The sequence below is a fragment of the Aegilops tauschii genome, chromosome 2 (genome assembly GCF_002575655.3).
Source record: "Aegilops tauschii subsp. strangulata cultivar AL8/78 chromosome 2, Aet v6.0, whole genome shotgun sequence".
NCBI lineage: Eukaryota > Viridiplantae > Streptophyta > Magnoliopsida > Poales > Poaceae > Aegilops > Aegilops tauschii.
In genome coordinates, this window is record NC_053036.3 from 337,595,198 (window position 1) to 337,611,025 (window position 15,828).

At 42.9% G+C, this 15,828-nt stretch overlaps 1 long non-coding RNA gene across 1 annotated transcript; it reads right to left on the minus strand.

Moving 5' to 3' along the window:
* Positions 1-3,718: 3,718 nt before the first annotated feature.
* LOC109762015 (uncharacterized) lies at positions 3,719-6,915 on the minus strand. The gene is made up of 4 exons (XR_002232672.4): positions 6,139-6,915; positions 4,702-5,433; positions 4,428-4,532; positions 3,719-3,989 (listed from the first exon to the last, which is right to left on the minus strand). It is a non-coding gene; the product is annotated as an uncharacterized lncRNA (long non-coding RNA).
* Positions 6,916-15,828: the final 8,913 nt, after the last annotated feature.

Below are 15,828 nucleotides of genomic sequence, written 5' to 3' on the forward strand. Positions count from 1 at the left end.
TAGACTAACCAATATCCAAGACCAAAATATATAAGTGAAGCACATGAAGCATTCTATAAAACCATACTCAAAAGATTTAAGTGAAGCGCAAAGAGCATTCTATAAGGTCATACTCAAAAGATATAAGTGAAGCACATGAATCATTCTATAAATTGATGAAGGTATATCTCATACTAGCATGGTTCTTAAATAAAAATAAAAACACAAAGGACACAAATCATGTGAACAAAACAAGAACCGAGATATACCGATAATTGTTGAAGAAGAAAGATGTGATGCCAACCGGGGAATCCCCAATCTTAGATGCTTGAGTATCCTTGAAATATTTACTTGGGGTGCCTTGGGCATCCCCAAGCTTGAACTCTTGCCTCTCTTTATTCTTCTCATATTGATAGCTCCTCGATCTTCGAACACTTCATCCACACAAAACTTTAACAAAAACTTTGTGAGACCCGTTAGTATAATATAGCAAATCACTACCTTTAGATACTGTTGCAAACTCATTCGAATTTCATATTAGAACTATATCTACTGTATTCCAACTTCACCATGGTTCATAACCCCCCGATACTACCCATAGATTCATCAAAATAAGCGAACAACACATGGAAACAGAATCTGTCAAAAACAGGACAGTCTGGAGTAATCTGGAAGTTTAGTATACTTCTGTAACTCCAAAAATTCTAAAAAATATATTTAAAATTTAAAAAAATTGTACAGAAGTTTCAGAACCATTTGACTTTCCAGTAAAAAACGTAAATTCACGCGCTACAGCCAAAGTTTCTGTTTTCGTACTGCACAAAGTAAACAAGCAATCTAATCATCCTAAAACCAAAGCTGGGCACATTATTTTTATAATACAATGGATATATACAAGGGGATAATTATTTTTAGAGAAACTTCCATGAATTTTTTTACATTGTTTCCATCAGCATGAACACAAGTGTTCAAGGTCGACCCTCACTTCTCCAATGCATAACCTTCCAATCACTTCTCTTATTGAAAAACTTTTTAGGCATGAGAGGCAAGTAATTGTATTTTCATTCTTTTAGAAAAAAATTGTATGATTCACCCACAACTAAGCAAAAATAAAAAGGGAAAACAAAAACTACTTAGTTAAGAAAGCATACAAGCATACACGAAAATATCAACCCCAGGCTATTGCTCCCCGGCAACGGAGCCAGAAAAGAGCTTCATAATCCCCAAGTGCAGGGAATCATCGTAGCAATTCCCAAAGGTGGAAGTGATAAGTATGGAGTGTCGAACCCACAAGGAGCTAAAGGTAAGATCAATATTCTCTCAAGTCCTATCCGCCATTGATACGACTCTACGTACACCGAACGTTTGCTTCCAACTAGAAACGAGAAATAAAATTACGTTGTGGGTATGAAGAGGATAACTTTGCATGGTATCAGAGAGCTAAAATATAAAAGTAGGTGCTGTTATCATAAAGTTAGAATATATTACTAAATATTATAAATAGCGAGTGTGAAATAATGATGGGTCGGTGTGCGGAATTATCCTAGGCAGTCGTTAACAAGACCGGTAGTCGTCATTGCAATTTCATATGAGGGAGAGGCATAAGCTAACATACTTTCTCTTCTTGGATCATATGCACTTATGATTGGAACTCTAGCAAGCATCCGCAACTACTAAAGATCATTAAGGTAAAACCCAACCATAGCATTAACATATCAAGTCCCCTTTATCCCATACGCAACAACCCCCTTACTCGGGTTTATGCTTTTGTCACTCAAGCAATCCACTATAAGCGAATCATGAATGTATTGCAACACCCTACAGCGGGAATCCCGCACGCTTGCGCGACATGGAGGGCACAATAGGACAACACCAAAATAAAACATACAACTCATACCAATGTAGATCATCAATCAACCAAAGACAAAGGATATATACTCAAAACATCATAGGATGGCAACACATCATTGGATCATAATATGTGGCATAAAGCACCATGTTCAAGTAGTGATTACAGCGGGGTGCGGGAGAGTGGACTGCGTAAAAGAGATGAGGATGGTGATGTTGATGAAGACGATCACCGCGACGATGATTCCCCTCCCGATGGCACTCCGGCGCCACCGAGAGAGAGGAGGAGAGGTTCTCCCCCTTGTGCTTCCTCCTCCATGGCCCCCGGTGATGATGGCCCCTCCGAGATCCTCCTCCATGGCCCCGGTGATGATGGCCCCCTCCGGCAGGGTGCTAGAGAGGGCCTAGATTGATTTCTCGTGGCTACAGAGGCTTGCGGCGGCGGAACTTCCGATCTCGGTTATTTTTTGGAGGTTTGGGTATTTATAGGAGAGGTTGGCATCGAGAACAAGTCAGGGGACCCACGGGAAGTCCACGAGGCACAGGGGCGCGCCCTAGGGGGTGGGCGCGCCCTCCACCCTCGTGGGGCCCACGGCCTCCCCTCCGGTAACTCTTCGTTCCAGTAATTTTTATATTTTCTAGAAAAATTCTCCGTTGATTTTCATCGCATTCCGAGAACTATTTCTGCACAAAAACACCACCATGGTAGTTTTGCTGAAAACAGCGTCAGTCCGGGTTAGTTCTAATCAAATCATACCAAAATCATATAAATCTATTGTAAACATGGCGTGAATACTTCATAAATTATAGATACGTTGGGGACGTATCAGGGAGCTCAGCGGGAAAGTACATGCCGGGGCCTGCCTTCATTCGCTTGTTCTGTCCTGCTGATGGCTCAACGGATGGCTGAGTTAATTGAAGCACAAAGGTACCTGGTTCCACAGGCAACTTGAGGGCATTGTGTTTTGACAGGTCGTCGGCAATGTTGTTCTCTGCTCGGGGAACATGCTCTTCTTGTAGACCGTCAAAACGCTCTTCCAACTTCCTCACTTCATCCACATAGGCCTCCATCAATGGGCTGTTGTAATCCTTGTTAACTTGCTTGACGACGAGCTACGAATCACCTCTGATGATGAGCTTCCTGATTCCGAGGTCTGTCGCGGTCCTGAGGCCGGCAAGCAATCCCTCGTACTCCGCCATGTTGTTTGTTGATTTTTCTCGGGGAAAGTGCATCTGGACTACGTACTTGCGGCGCTCTCCGGTGGGTGAGATGACACTACAAGAAATATGTCAACTTGCGACCATCACTATTGGTCACTGAAAGGTCATTGTTTTTCATTTGCGACCTTTTTGTGACCAAAAACAGAAGGTCAAAAGCTGGCAGTCGTAAACTGAAATTAATGACCTTCTCTGTGAGAAGGTCGTAGACGTTTACGACCAAAAGAAAAGGTCGTGGAACCCATGACCTTTTGTTTTGGTCACTGGCTATCTGCCCAGGCCACGTCGGATCCGACGTGGCAATCTGACATGGCAAAATTGTTACCAATTGAAAAGGTCGTTGATAAGATTCAGCCCGGTCCGATTAGGTGTCTATATGGGCCGAGCCCATTAATTCAGCCCATTTATGATTTTTTTCTGCCAATTTTGGTCAACTGCTTTGGGCATTTGCGGTCCATTTTAAATTTGGGCCTCACGATTTTTACAGTGCATTTAATTTTTGGGCCTTGGCCTTTTTGCGGTCCAATTTTTGGAACTTGGCTCTGTGCGATCTAATTCTTTTTGGGCTGTAGCCATTTCGACCAGTTTTTCATTTGGGCCAATAGACATTTCGGCCAGTTTTTAATTTGGGCCACGCCTCTTTATTTCAAATACAATTTACAGCACAGACATAGAATCAACCCAAATTCAATACCAATATATTCTCTTTTTGACCACTTTCAATCCAAGAATACATTTCAAGTAAACATAGAATAATATTCCAAGGATTTGTACATATATCCTAGCATTTGAATAATAAGTTCACCAAGCAAATATGCACCAAATTCTCACCAAGATCAACAATACATCCAAATTCCCAGAAAATACGGCATTACAACAAACATATAAAGCAAGTCGTTGACTTGGACTTCCAGCTTCTTCAAAAAAATCAGCACATAACTCTCCTGTAGATGAGAAGAAAAGCCACATGTTCAGTCTCGATATGGGTAATATATGCTAAAAATAAATCCAAGAACCGTGCAAGAGCCTAGGTTTTACTATCATTTGGACACCCAGATAGGCGATCCTTCCTTACCTAATGTGTGCAAGTCCAAATAAATTAATGAACAATCCATTTTATAGAGCAAATGATATGCCCCCCTTTTATCTAAAAATGTACTGTATGCTAGTGACAGAACAAGGGGTAAGACTGTTATGATATGCCAGATTGCCAACAACAGTGCTTACATGCATCTTCATATTTCGAAAGGTAACATGCATCACATCAAAAAATTGTAAGCATTGAACCTACATCATATCTACAGTAACATCACCAATCAGGTTGCATGTGTATGCTAGAAATCAAGAATCAAAAGGACTTCAGCTTGTTTCGAATATCTTGCCTTTGTTGCTCCCAGTTCAGTAAAGAAATAGTCGAGCAGTGAGCGCTTCGCCTCATGGACTTGGCAGTGCACAATAGATTTCGGAATGGAGCATAAATAGAATACCTGGAAAAGAACAATAAAGAGCTATACAGTTAAGTAAGCATCCTTGGCTGTACAAATAAGTGGAGGGAACAATAGAAAGCTACACAGTCTAGAATTTCTGTTGAGAAACAGTAACTTGATGTAAAGTCGCTTGAAAATAGAAAACACCTTACAAGCTTGTGAAGCTTACCACGATTTCAAAAGCATGGGTTATGTAATCTTTTATGCCATCCTCCCAAAATTTGGCTGGATGATTTTGCAACTGTAGTTGTACCCAGCGGCTCAAAATATAAACATATAGATGAGTTCTTCTCACATGTCACCAGAGGCAAATAGCAATACACATAAATGAATGAATAGGGGCATATTCTACAGCAAGATGAACCGGCAGAGATATATCTTGTAGCCTACAACAATCATGTTAGAAACCACAAAGATACAATTACAAGGCTCGCACCGAAACAAAAAATTTGTGTAGTGGCTTCAAGTAAATTAGTGGACAAAAATTTCAGACTGAATATGAAGCATTCTCCATGGACAGAAATTTCAGGCTTTCTTAACATTTCCATTAACAACAAATTGATACACCAGACAATGCTATCAGGTATCACAACAGCATAGACACACAACATAAACAAGGGTATATAACCACACACACGGCAAATACACATTAGAATGAGGCGAAACTAGAATGTTCCGACTTATAATCCACATACATAGACACTTACTGGAATCTGCAAATGCTTAGACTAGAATGAGAACAAAAGAAAACAGAACCTATCTATGCAGCAGAGAGAGAGAGATAGCAGGGGAGGAGGACCTATGGACCAACTTGCCCTTTACCAAATAGCTCAAGGGGAGCACAGCAGCAGCAGTAGATTGGCCCTGCTTGTTCCCCTTCACACAACTAGATTAGAATAACCTGCAAAAATTTGGATGGATCAGATGCAGAGACGGAGAAGAAGAGAATAGAAGGATGTATACCAAATGGTCACTCCAATGATACAACATCCCACATGGGTAATTCAAAGATGGAGGAAGCAAAATAAAGGGGAAAATTAACTTGATGTTCAGTGACCTCACTACTACAAATTAACTTGATGTTCTACTACTAGACCATTCAAGCTCATGGCCGGGATCGACCAGAATCAGAACATAATAAACATAGAAAACATATGTGGAAATGAGTTTCTATTCAAAACAGCAAATATTCCTAAATGAACAGATTCTAGAATGAACATTCTAGAGCACAGATTCTAGAATGAAACACAACATAGTGTGGCAGAGTATTGAGGTTTTGGGTAATTCTTCAGTGGGCTAACAAAATCATCATGTTCCAGTCAGTGGTGATTTCAGAAATAAACAAAGAAAGTACAACCGCACTGCTCTGACATATGGAGAGAACTACACACAAGCGGGTTAATACCATGCTCAGTAGCTGAAATCCGAGACCAACTAATCATTTTCCATTTGCGACTGACAGATCGACAACGGCATGAAACCACGCGCCACACCTCGGGCCATCGGGCTATCCCGAATCCATGTCGAGATTCCAGACCAAATCGAATCGAAGCAATCCGCATATGGAATAAACAAAGGACGCGAATCAAGCCGGGGAGCGACTGACCAGTGGGCGAAGAACTCGACGACGGCGAACTGCTCCCGCGAGGCCGTGAGGAAGGCGTCCAAGCTGGTGGGGCTGAGGTCCACAGTGTCGTCCCCCTGCGCGGCGGCCCCAGCCCCCGCCTCGTCGCCGACGCCCAGCGACCGAAGGGCGTCCGTGCGCCCCGTGAGGGAGGAGGCGACAGCGCGACGAGGAGGAGGACTCGCCCCGGCGCGGAGGCCATGGGATCGGCAAGGAGCTGGATCTCACCGGTCCGGCACGGCGGGGATCCGGCGATCCGTCTTGCCACACCGTACATCTCAGGAGGAAGGGAGGGAGGTCGCCGGTGGGGGTGGTAGTCGGCTAGTGGCGGGATTGGAGAGGAATCGGGGGAGGGAGAGGAATTGAGTGGATCTCCAGCCAGGGAGGGAAGGGGAGGTGGAGGCCATGGTTGTGGTCGCCGATGATGTTGAAGTGGTGAGTGCCGCCACAGGAGAGAGAGAGAGAGGGGACGCTAGAGAGAGGTGGCCATGGCGTCGATCTAGGGTTTCGGTGTGGAGAGAAGGAGAGGGTGGAGTGGAAGGCGGAGGTCGCCGACGGGTATGAAGTAGAGGATGTCGACCGGGCAGTGGAGGAGTGGGGGAGGAGGTTGCCGGCGGGGCTGGGGCTGGGTTTGGGGGAGTGGAGATCGGCGGCGGGGCCGGGTTTGGGGTTGCGGGAGAGGAGAGGATGGATCTGGGGGACCGAGGGGAGGGCGGAGTGGGTGAGTGGGGGTGGCGGTGGGTGGGGATCTGGGGGATCGAGCAGAGGGTGGGTGGGTTTTGGTTTTTGATTCTCGGGAGAAGCTCCACCGTTGGATGGATGCGTGATGGATGACTCAGATTGCGTCCAATTTGGTGATCCGCGTGAAAGCGGTTCCTCGCGTCTCATTGGCTGGCTATCTCGCACTTGAATCTCAAAATTTTGGACCCAAAACTTTGAATTTTTTTAAACATAAGAATGGCATAGTTTGTCCAAATGATCTCGTTTTTTTCATAAGTGTGCATCTTAGATGGCAAACAATGCCATAGTTGGACGGCTTTCATTTTATTTGCACAAAAAGATGATTTTCCATTTTTCGAGTGCATAAAAAGGTTTTTTTGTGAAGAATCTACCAAATATTTGTTCCAAAATAGCACAACTCCATTTTTCAAAAATATTAGACCACATTTTATGTAAAATTGACCAAATAGTTACATGTCAAAAGGTTTTGATCCACCTCTTATAAAAAAACAAATTTCACCCATTAAGTAGGAAGCGGGGAAAATTTGAACAAAAAATTGTTCAAATGATTCCATATTGTGCACAAGGGTGCATATTGGAATGGCAAACAATGTTGCATAAGGAAGTTTTCATTTTCTTTCGACGAAAAAAATCATTTTCCATTTTCCGAGAACCCAAAATGAGTTTTTTTGTGAAGGACCTACCAAATAATTGTTGCAAATTTGGACCAAATCAATTTTATAAAATACTAGGCCATATTTAATGCACAATTGACCAAATGGTTGGGTGTCACAAGCTTTGATCCTCCTATGGTGAAAAAGACAAATTTCTGCCGATTCAGTTGGAAGCGGGTCAAATTTGAACTGCAGCGGCCTCGTAGTTTGCTCTATATTTTTTTCCAAAAATCATTTTTAGGTACAAAAGTATCTATTTAATCAGAGAAACACCAAAAAAATTCCAAGATTCAACCACTAGCTAGGAACGGTCAAGCCGGCCGTTTTGACCGCATTTTGAAACGGGCATAAAAAATTTAAAAAAATCAAAAAAATGCAAACCCTTCGCATTGTGTCATATATGTGGCCAAGTTACCAGGAAAAATAATAAACTTGTAATACCATAATTTTAAAAAAAGTGTTCTCGGAAACGAGCTATCATGTGTGGAGATCAATGGCTTTCAAGCCAAATGATCTATCTTATGGCCACATTCATGGCATTGTTTGTTGAAATGATCTCATATTGTGCACACGGGTGCATATTGGAATGGCAAACAATGTTGCCTAAGGAAATTTTCATTTTCTTTGGACGAAAAAATCATTTTCCACTTTTCGAGTGCCCAAAATGAGGTTATTTTGTGAAGAACCTACCAAATAATTGTTGCAATTTGAACCAAATCAATTTTATAAAATACTAGGCCATATTTAATGCACAATTGACCAAATGGTTGGGTGTCACAAGCTTTGATCCACCTCTGGTGAAAAACACAAATTTCTCCCTGGCAGCTCTTTCTTTAAAGCCATTAAGCGAGGCATATAGTGCTCAAGTAGTGAATCCACCCGGATCCCAAGGTATATCAAAGCCAATTTTAATTAGCAATGATTTGTGATTTAGTAGTGAGCGCAAAGTAACATATATCATGCAACAACGAAGTCTAACTCTCTTCCTATGCATCGTCATGTCATAAAAGAACAATTCATGCACACATAGTAAAGGCCAATGCATAGTATAAACAGTTTCTTGCAAGTTTATCATGTTGGAAACATAGAGAGGCGGAGATATAGTTCCTCCCTCATAATAAGTGCAAGTAGGAGCAGCAAGCACATGCATATTATATCTATCAAAATAATCATGTGCAACGGTAAAAGGCAACCCATCAATATAATCCTTAATAAAGGCAAACTTCTCCGATATAGTGTAGTCGGGAGAATTCAAAAAGATAATAGACTATCATGCGTGGGTGCAATAGCAACAATTTCATGTTTAACATAAGGAACTATAGCAAGTTCATCTCCATAAGCATAATTCATATTGGCATCTTGGCCACAAGCATAGCAAGCATCATCAAAAAGGGATATTTCAAGAGAATCAACGGGATCATAACAGTCATCATAGCAATCATCCTTCGGTAAGCACGAAGGGAAATTAAACAATGTATGAGTTGAAGAGTTACTCTCATTAGAAGGTGGGCACGGGTGATCAATCTGCTCTTCCTCCTTTTGTTCTTCGCTCTCCTCCTCATCTTTTTCATCCAATGAGCTCACAATGTCATTAATTTCTTCTTCCATAGACTCCTGCAAAATATTAGTCTCTTCTTGGACAGCAGAGACTTTCTCAATAAACGCATCAATATCGGCATTGTATTCATAATTCTCATAGAAATATTTAAGGATAGCTAAATTTTCAGGTCTATAAACTGAATCATCAAAATCTTGAAATTCTTTAAACAAAGATTCAATTTCACATGCACCCTTAAAAGCAACAAATTCTCATATTCGTTCCACATCATAGTAATCATATATACCTCTAGCATAAGAAGCCAAGGTTTCATTATCAGTAAATTTGCATGAAAAGGGAAGGTGTGGAGCCTTCATCCTAGAGCAACAAGTATAATCATATCTCAAGCATAGTTGCCTAGCATACCACTTCAACATATAAATTTGATCCCATAATAGTTTCCCTTTTTGAGTCAAGCAATAAACCCTAAAGTATTCACATTGATCCAACGTGTCTCCCAGTACAAAATTGAATGGGGTTTTCTCGGGATTATCAAAGTAGTACATAATATCTTTCACATAATGAGCATCGAGGGTTTTAGGAGGTTTCCCATCTCCATGACTAGTAAGTAAACCTAATTTTTTTGGTATTTCGTGTTCCATATCCATAACTAAAGATAGAGAACAACTAAGAACAGCCAATAAAAATTACTTAGTGATAAAGCAAACAAGCACACACGAGAATATTCACCCCACGCTATAAGTCCCCGGCAACGGCGCCAGAAAAAGGTCTTGATAACCCACAAGTATAGGGGATCAATTGTAGCCTCTTTCGATAAGTAAGAGTGTCGAACCCAACGAGGAGCTAAAGGTAGAACAAATATTCCCTCAAGTTCTATCGACCACCGATACAACTCTACGCACGCTTAACGTTCGCTTTACCTAGAACAAGTATGAAACTAGAAGTACTTTGTAGGTGTTTTTGGATAGGTTTGCAAGATAATAAAGAGCGCGTAAATAAAATGTAGGGGCTGTTTAGATAAAGAAGCAATAAAATTAGTATAGCGAGTGTGGAAAAGTGGTGGTAGGAGTTGCGAAATTGTCCCTAAGCAATTGACTGCGTTACTAGACCGATAGCAAGTTTTATGTGGGAGAGGCCACTGCTAGCATGTCATCCCTGACTTGGAATTCTATGCACTTATGATTGGAACTATTAGCAAGCATCCGCAACTACTAACGTTCATTAAGGTAACACCCAACCATAGCATTAAGATATATTGGCCCCCCTTCAATCCCGTCTGCATTAATTTCTATGCTAGGTTGAAGCTTCTGTCACTCTTGCCCTCCAATACATAGTCCTATCAACATACAACTAACCCTATGGTATGATCCACGCGCGCGCTCATATGATGGTCACCAAAGGGCAGCAACATAACCACAAGCAAATTAAACCAATCATAGCAATTCATCAATTACTGATAGGACAACGAAAATCTACTCACACATCATAGGATGGCAACACGTCATTGGATAATAATATGAACCATAAAGCACCATGTTCAAGTAGAGGGTACAGTGTGTTGCGGGAGAGTGGACCGCTGTAGATAGATGGGGGAAGGTGATGGAGATGTTGGTGAGGATGATGGAGGTGTTGGTGTAGATCGCGGTGATGATGATGGCCTCGGCGGCGTTCCGGCGCCATCGGAAGCGAGGGGGAGAGATCCCCCCTTCTTCTTCTTCTTCTTCTTCTTCTTCCTTGACCTTCTCCCTAGATGGGAGAAGGGTTTCCCCTCTGGTCCATGGTCTCCATGGTGTGGGAGGGGCGAGAGCCCCTCCGAGATTGGATCTGTCTCTCTGTCTCTCTCTGTTTCTGCACTGGCTGATTCTGCCCTTTCACCGTTTCTTATATATCTGGAGATCTGTAACTCCGATTGGATTGAAACCTTTGCCCAGATTTTTCTCCAAAAATTAGCTTTCTTGCGGCCAAAGAAGAGCAGCAACCGCCTTACGGGGTCCCACGAGGGTCAGGGGCACGCCCAGGGGGGCAGGCGCGCCCCCTGCCTCGTGGCCCCCTCGGGCACCGTCTCGCGTTGATTCATCTTCCCATATTTCACAAATATTCCAAAAATATTCTCCGTCCGTTTTTATCCCGTTTGGACTCCGTTTGATATGGGGTTTCTGCGAAACATAAAAATGCAACAAACAAGAACTGGCACTGGGCACTGGATCAATATGTTAGTCCCAAAAATAGTATAAATAGTTGCCAAAAGTATATGAAAGTTGTAGAATATTGGCATGGAACAATAAAAAATTATAGATACGACGGAGACGTATCAGCATCCCCAAGCTTAATTCCTGCTCGTCCTCGAGTAGGTAAATGATAAAAAAGATAATTTTTGATGTGGAATGCTACCTAGCATAATCTTGATCATATATCTAATCATGGCATGAATATTAAGACACGAGTGATTCAAAGCAATAGTCTTTCATTCGACATTAAGACAATAATACTTCAAGCATACTAATAAAGCAATCATGTCTTTTCAAAATAACATGGCCAAAGAAAGTTATCCCTACAAAATCATATGGTCTGGCTATGCTCCATCTTCACCACACAAAAAATTCAAATCATGCACAACCCCGATGACAAGCCAAGCAATTGTTTCATACTTTTGATGTTCTCAAACCTTTTCAACTTTCACGCAATACATGAGCGTGAGCCATGGACATAGCACTATGGGTGGAATAGAATATGATGATGGAGGTTGTGTGGAGAAGACAAAAAAGGGATAAAGTCTCACATCGACGCGGCTAATCAACGAGCTCTGGAGATGCCCATCAATTGATGTCAATGTGAGGAGTAGGGATTGCCATCCAATGGATGCACTAAGAGCTATAAGTGTATGAAAGCTCAAACTGGAAACTAAGTGGGTGTGCATCCAACTTGCTTGCTCATGAAGACCTCGGGCATTTGAGGAAGCCCGCCATCGGAATATACAAGCCAAGTTCTATAATGAAAATTCCCACTAGTATATGAAAGTGATAACTCAAGAGACTCTCTATATGAAGAACATGGTGCTACTCTGAAGCACAAGTGTGGTAAAAGGATAGTAACATTACCCCTTCTCTCTTTTCTCTCATTTTTTTATTTTTTTTCTTTTTTTGGTGGGCTTCTTTGGCCTCTTTTTTTATTTGGGCTTCTTTGGCCTCTTTTTTTTTTAAAGTCTGGAGTCTCATCCCGACTTGTGGGGGAATCATAGTCTCCATCATCCTTTCCTCACAGGGGCAATGCTATAATAATGATGATCATCACACTTTTATTTACTTACAACTCATTATAACAACTCGATGTCTAGAACAAAGATATGACTCTATATTAATGCCTCCGACGGTGTACCGGGATGTGCAATGATCTAGCGTAGCAAAGATTAAAAAAATGGACAAGCCATGAAAATTCATGCTAGCTGTCTTACGATCATGCAAAGCAATATGAAAATGAATGCTCAAGTCATGTATATGATGATGATGGAAGTTGCATGGCAATATATCTCGGAATGGCTATGGAAATGCCATAATAGGTAGGTATGGTGGCTGTTTTGAGGAAGATATAAGGAGGCTTATGTGTGATAGAGCATATCGTATCACGGGGTTAGGATGCACCGGCGGAGTTTGCACCAACTCTCGAGGTGAGAAAGGGCAATGCACGTTACCGAAGAGGCTAGCAATGATGGAAGGGTGAGAGTGCGTATAATCCATGGACTCAACATTAGTCATAAATAACTCAAATACTTATTGCAAAAATCTATTAGTCATCGAAACAAAGTACTACGCGCATGCTCCTAGGGGGATAGATTGGTAGGAAAAGACCATCGCTCGTCCCTGACCGCCACTCATAAGGAAGACAATCAATAAATAAATCATGCTCCGACTTCATCACATAACGGTTCACCATACGTGCATGCTACGGGAATCACAAAATTCAACACAAGTATTTCTACAATCCACAACTACCCACTAGCATGACTCTAATATCACCATCTTTATATCGCAAAACTATTGCAAGGAATCAAATGTATCATATTCAGTGATCTACAAGTTTTATGTAGGATTTTATGACTAACCATGTGAATGACCGATTCCTGTCATCCCTCTAAATAGATATAAGTGAGGAAAGAGAGTTTAATTCTTTCTACAAAAGATATGCCCACGCTCTAACAAATATAAGTGAAGCAAAAGAGCATTCTACAAATGGCGGTTTTCTATGTCTAGGGAAACAGGCAATCCAAACTTCAAATGATATAAGTGAAGCACGTGAAGCATTCTATAAAGCTGTACTCAAAAGACATAAGTGAAGTGCAATGAGCATTCTATAAATCAACCAAGGACTATCTCATACCAGCATGGTGCATCAAAGAAAAGTGAAAACTAAATGCAAAAGACGCTCCAAGATTTGCACATATCGCATGAACGAAATGAATCCGAAAACATACCGATATTTGTTGAAGAAAGATGGGATGCCTTCTGGGGCATCCCCAAGCTTAGACGCTTGAGTCTCCTTGAATATTTACTTGGGGTGCCTTGGGCATCCCCAAGCATGAGCTCTTGCCTCACCTTCTTCTCCTCACATCGATACATCCTCGATCTTCGAACACTTCATCCAAACAAAACTCAACAGAAAACTCGGTAAGATCCGTTAGTAAAGCAAATCACTACTCTAAGTACTGTTGCAAACCAATTCGTATTTTGTTTTTCATTGTAGCTACTTTAATATAACTTTTCCATGTCTTGATCCACTGATAGGAATTGATAGTTTCATCAAAACAAGCAAACTATGCATCAAAAACAGAATCTGTCTAAAACAGAACAGTCTGTAATAATCTGAACATTCACCGTACCAATGGTACTCCAAACATTCTACCAAAATTACGAAAAATAAACAATTTGTATAGAAAGACAGTGCAAAAAGTTTCAGAACAATTTGACGTTCCAGTAAAAAATGTAAAATCGCGCACTACAGCCAAAGTTTCTGTCCTGCACCGCACAAACCAACAAGCATTGTAAACATCCTAAAGGAAAATCTTGGTACATTATTTTTATAATACAATGGAATTTTACAAGGAGATAATTATTTTTGTTGAAAAGTTTCTGTAATAAAGATTCAAAAAGTTTCTGTGAGCATGAGCAAAGTTCAAGGAGCTCCCCCACTTCAACAATGCTTGTCTCTTTCACTTTCACTTTCCTTTTTAAAAGGTTTTAGGTTCCCCTCTTTATTTTTTTGTTTTTAAACTATATGAGAGCACTCAACAGAAATAAGTGACTCTCTAAAACTTCTGGGTTGTCTCCCTGGCAGCGCTTTCTTTAAAGCCATTAAGCTAGGCATATAGTGCTCAAGTAGTGAATCCACACGGATCCCAAGGTATATCAAAGCCAATTTTAATTAGCAATGATTTGCGATTTAGTAGTGAGCACAAAGTAACATATATCATGCAACAAGGAAGTCTAACTCTCTTCCTATGCATCGGCATATCATAAAAGAACAATTCATGCACACATAGTAAAGGCCAATGCAAGTATAGAGAGGTGGAGATATAGTTCCTTGCAATTTGCCTGAGCTCGTTCCCGAAGGACTTGACGTTGGTCGCAACGGGCTCGCGGGTCAGACGACGCCGTAGAAACGTTGTCGCGGGTGTCGGCCCGGCGAGTCGGCGGCTGCTGTCGCAGCAGTGGGGGAGGAGAGTGCACCATGGTCGCAGCGTCTTTGGTCCTCCCACCGCCGGCATGCACCGGCTCGACAGAACGCCGGCTCGAGGGTCCCGCTGGGCTTGGCTCATCTTTTTTGGCGAAGCTGATGAGGCTTCGAATGGTGGCCCTCCACTCGTCGAGCTTCTCCGCTGTTGGAGGGAACTCGAGGAGTAGTTGCATGCGTGCCAATGCTTCCGCTAGCGTGGGTGGCGGCGAAAGCTGCGTGGACCGTGACGCGCTCCAACTTCTAACCACGTTAGAAGGAGCTCTGTCACGGTCTTGCTGTCGTGCGCCATTTCCGCCAGCGTCTGGGCGCGCATGCTGACCTGGTGCGTCTTGAGAGTGTCGCAAAGGGTCTTCCCGCGGAGGTGTTCGGAGGCACCGACGTCGCGGCGTTGCTCGTCACGCGCGGCCTGGGAAGGTCGTGGTGCGGGTGCCGGTTGGGGCGTCCAGGAGGTCGCCGTGCCACCCGTGGGCAGCACGGCCCCGCCCCCGGGCCCAGCGGCGTGCGGCTCGTCGTCTCGGGCACGCACGACGCCGCTCGCCTGGCTCTGATTGCCACAGTGTCATGGATGCTCGCGGGCCGCGACCGCTCCGTCCCCCGCCCGCGCTGAGACGGGTGGTTCGGCCCCAGACGACCGATCGCCGTGATCGCCTTCTTCCTGGGAGACATCGCGACGAAGGAGTCAATGAGTTGACTTCAAAACCGGATTTTCACAGCCTCAGCGCCCCCTACCTGGCGTGCCAAAGATGTCGTGGCTTAGGAAACCTATGGGATCACAGGAATCCCTACTACGGTTGGCGGGGCGTGTGGCTGCGCAAAGAGCGGGTCAAGAAGATCAACACGGCGGGATTTTTACCCAGGTTTGGGCCGCAAACGATGCGTAAAACCCTAGTCCTGCTTTGTGTGTATTTAGTGTTCTTGAGCTCTTGAACTAGCTGCAGTGCATGCCCAGTCCAAAAAGTCCGAAATCCTTTCTCAGTATGCCTCGGGCCTCCT